The sequence below is a fragment of the Egretta garzetta genome, unplaced genomic scaffold (assembly GCF_000687185.1).
Source record: "Egretta garzetta isolate BGI_Z169 unplaced genomic scaffold, ASM68718v1 scaffold596, whole genome shotgun sequence".
Lineage (NCBI taxonomy): Eukaryota > Metazoa > Chordata > Aves > Pelecaniformes > Ardeidae > Egretta > Egretta garzetta.
This window is the reverse complement of record NW_009260129.1, coordinates 95,480-99,496: the sequence shown is the minus strand read 5'-3', so window position 1 is coordinate 99,496 and position 4,017 is coordinate 95,480.

The following is a 4,017-nucleotide window of genomic DNA, read 5'->3' as shown; positions in this document are numbered from 1 at the left end:
CCCATTTCTCACTCCCACGTGTGGACTGAAAGCACAGAAAGGTTCATTGATGTAATTTGGGCAGAACAATTACCTCTGTTGTAACCACCACTGCCTGCAACTCTGTCTCTGTTACATTCAATCTCATTTTGTTTACTCTTCTCAAATGCAACTTATAATCTGAGGGACAAAAATAAAAACTTTTAGTATAACGTTACAGACGCAGCTTTCTTTTTCTCTGAAACACAGCCAAAATACATGAGACATCCTTCATGCTAGTACAAGCACTTTCAAAATGGTGCACAAATGTATTTGATTTTTCCATATTCAGTTTTCTTGTTTCTGCATAACACCAGGTACTAACTCAAGTGAAGACAACTGGGATTCCAGATGCAAAAAGCGTCACTTCTCAGCATCGTAAAGAGACCCACAAAGGCCTCGGCTCCATCTCTCTTCACTGCTGCTTACAGTAACATTTGCTGTAATATAGGCAAACAGGGACTCCAAAAGTAATCAGCAAGAGGAGAGGCTAATTTAACAAGGATAACAGTCCTAAGATTTCACAGGACTAAAGGAAAAGAGTTTTATTACCATGCCTTCCATCCAGATTCCCTTAAAACGTCAGAAAAAGAAGCTTAGGCATGAATTGTTGAAATAATTTCAAAGATCACTGCAGATTGGAAGAGATGTGCTTCAAACAGAAGTGGGATCTTGTGCTGAAAAGACAGGAGAGAGGTCCAAGTCCTCCACAGTGCCTTCAGCTAAAATGGCACAGACTTCCAATAAAAGTGTTCCCTGGACATGTCTAGTGGTTTCAGTGGTATTTAATATGAAGCAAAGTAATATTTAATACTCACAGGCATCAGCTTTTGGACTATAAACTACGTCCTGCCCTGTAGGTAATGTTAGATTAATTTTCTTGAATTACAAGTCATTCATGCATACACTATAAAACATGAGCTCCCCCCAAAAGTCCAAAGATGGTCTCTAGACATAGCCAACTCATTAAACATCTACGGACCACGAAGGTACTGAATTTTAAGTGAACTGGGTTTGGTTTGGTCTCTGCTCCAGCCACCTCATCAATGAAGAAAAGCAGCTCCCCATAAATAACACTTTGGGAACAGCGTCTAACCATGCTTTGAAGTTTCTTCTAGAAGATAGAAAAACCCTAGGACAGCTAAAACCCAGCCTACACTTTCTGTACAGGGAAACAAGAGCAAAAATTCAGCCCTTGAAACTCTGCCCAGACCCAGTCCAACCACCGCTTTGTTCTCACTGCCCTTCCAGCCCTGTCTTTCAACCTGCAGAGCGAGTGACCAGCCGGGTGAGGACAAGCAGTGTGCAGCAGCATTGGGTGCTACTGGTGGGCTTCTTTAGCTCCATCAAGCAAGTTCTTCGCACTGGGAAGGGGAGAAGGTGAAAAATCCATCTAAATTTCTGCTATGAAAAAAACCATGACATCTGAGATAAATTATGAAAATAGAAGGTATGGCCAAAACGTCCTTCTCAACAGTTAGGATTCTGCTCAGAGAAAAAAAAAACCACTAACTCTCTAACATCGTATGGTTTCATTTTTCTAAAAAAAGACAGCATGATATCCTATTTAGAGACGAAAAAAATATTAGCAGCTGTCTCCACATGCTCCATCTGTTGATCATTACTCTGTGGTTTCTCAGCCTTGACATCTGAACGGGCCTTGCATCAAGTCACACACCTTCAGTGGACTCTCCTCAAAGCTCAGTCCACTCAGCAGGCTGAAAAAGACCTGCCATGAGTGCAAGCAATACCCCATAACATGTATCAGTGCCTTGTCCCTTGTCCAGCAAATCAAATATAGAGGCACATGTCTGGGTTGGCACCAGTAACACCGAAAGGCAAAGAGCACACGCGTATTTATTCGCTTGGCCTTTGAGACCATTATGGTGCCAAATAAACTCATTCAGCTACTGTTTACAGTAGAAACAAAATTGAGGTCAGAGCACAGCTCCCCAGTGACCAAAAAACCTGACTTGGTCTGCAGCAGAACGAATGTAAGATTTGGTATATGGGTGGCCATCCAGCTGGTAAATTCTTATCTAAAGAGCCGGTTATTTCACAGCCCTTTTGAAAATAAAAGGTAAAGAGGGCACAATGGATCTGTGAAAGGTGATAGAACCAACAGACCGTTTCCTCAGCACTGGAATGGCTCTGCTTGGAAAGAATGAAATAATCCGCCTGACTACAACAATCTGATCCGGGGAAGTGCAGGGCTTCACCTGACCCACCACTGTCAGGCTTATGTTCCTACCCCCAAAAATATGGCTGTTGCATTTTGGTGAAGTTTTGATACGGGGTTCTTCTTGGTTTTATTTTGGTGGATTTTGTTTTGGGAGAGACGGGTGGCATTGCTGTGGGGTTTTTTTGTTTTATTTTGGTTTTTTTTTGCCTTTCAGAATTTGGCAGCTGGTTTCCATAGAATGATTCAAAACCTGCTAGCCATTCAGGTCAGACCTGGGGTTGATCTGGCCTACCCACCTTCTCCTCTCTAGCAGACTGCCTCAGTAAGAAGAAAGCAAACATACAGCAACATTTCTCCTCTCAGCTTCCAGAAACCTGCGACCCAGAGACTTCTTGGCCCAGGAGTGGTCCAGGATGGGTTTTAAGTCACAGTCTCAAATGTTTATTATCAGAGTGGCTGGGAGGTATCCAATAACTGGGTTCAAAATGTCAGACTGCAGCTGATGTGTTAGTACTGTAAGGAGATCTACTGGTCAAGTGCCTGAAGATACAGTTATGGATGATTAATCCAACCCAATGGCTACATAACACTCAAAACCTCCATATGAGAGACTTTGCACGCTACAGTTAGGTCCCTCACTAGTTAGCATCTACCCACAGAGAGGATGCAACTGAAAAATGTGCCCTGTATCATCATTAAGCTTCCACCTGGTTTAGCTTCACACAGAGTGAACTTCACCTACTTGGTATTTCATGCATCATGAGTCAAATCGTGTTCTCTACTGTTCTCCCAACATGACTGCTTGGAAAAGCTTATGGTAAGAAGTCTTCTCATGGGAGTCAGTAGACCATTCAAGCCTTCAAATTTGGTGAAAAATTTTTTTTTCTTCTTTTTTGTATGGACAGTCAGGCATACTTGCTTGTTTCTATTCAGACGTGAGAACTGGGTGAGCTGGCACCTCGGCTCGCGGCTCCCAGCAGGGCTTTACAGGTCAGCTTTGCTTTCCCATTTTGCAGAGATGGAAAGTGTACTATACTGAACATGGACACAAGCGAAAGGAAAAATCCATGGCTGTAAAAGAAAGATCTTTTCAAATCTAGAGAGACACGTACAGGCTTCTTATGCCACAGACGAGGATGCAAAGTGACCTTCTGCCTGTTGGGAACTCAAGTAGAGGTGTCAGCCTAGCGACTGTCCCCTGGTGCATTTGAAAAAAGCAGAGTCATTTGGAGTCAGGTGGTGGATCCTGCCAGCATGGATGGCACCCCATGTCCTTCAGGCATCACCCCCCCACTTCCCCACCTGGGCAGAGGCAGGGGGTGCAGGGGGGAACTCGTGGCTTTGCCAGGGAGACTGTACAGGCTATGGTTTTAGGCATCTCTTTCCCACTTCAATCAAGACTCCACAATCAAACAGCACGGATTTCTAGAAACAATTACTAATCCAGAAATACTGCATTTCTACCCACAGTAGCATGTTGATTATGCAAAAGGCGGAGGCAAGGAAAAGTGCCACACATAACTAATGGGACCCACAGGCAAGACTAGGCATGTCCATTATTAACGTGCCATGTAACTGATAAGCCGTGCGTGCAGTACATCACGCAGCAGTAGGACTGGAGAAGGATGGCAAAGCTGGAATGGAGCCGATGCTGCACTCAGTTTCGTACAGAGATGTCCCTCCTGCTGTTGCGGTCTTGGCTTTACTTGTCTTGTCCTAGAGGGACGGCGGCTGAGATGGCCTGGCTGAGCCATGCACGTGCTTGTAGAGTTTTAGCCTTACAACTTTTCTCTGCAAAGAGAGAGGGAAGTAATTTT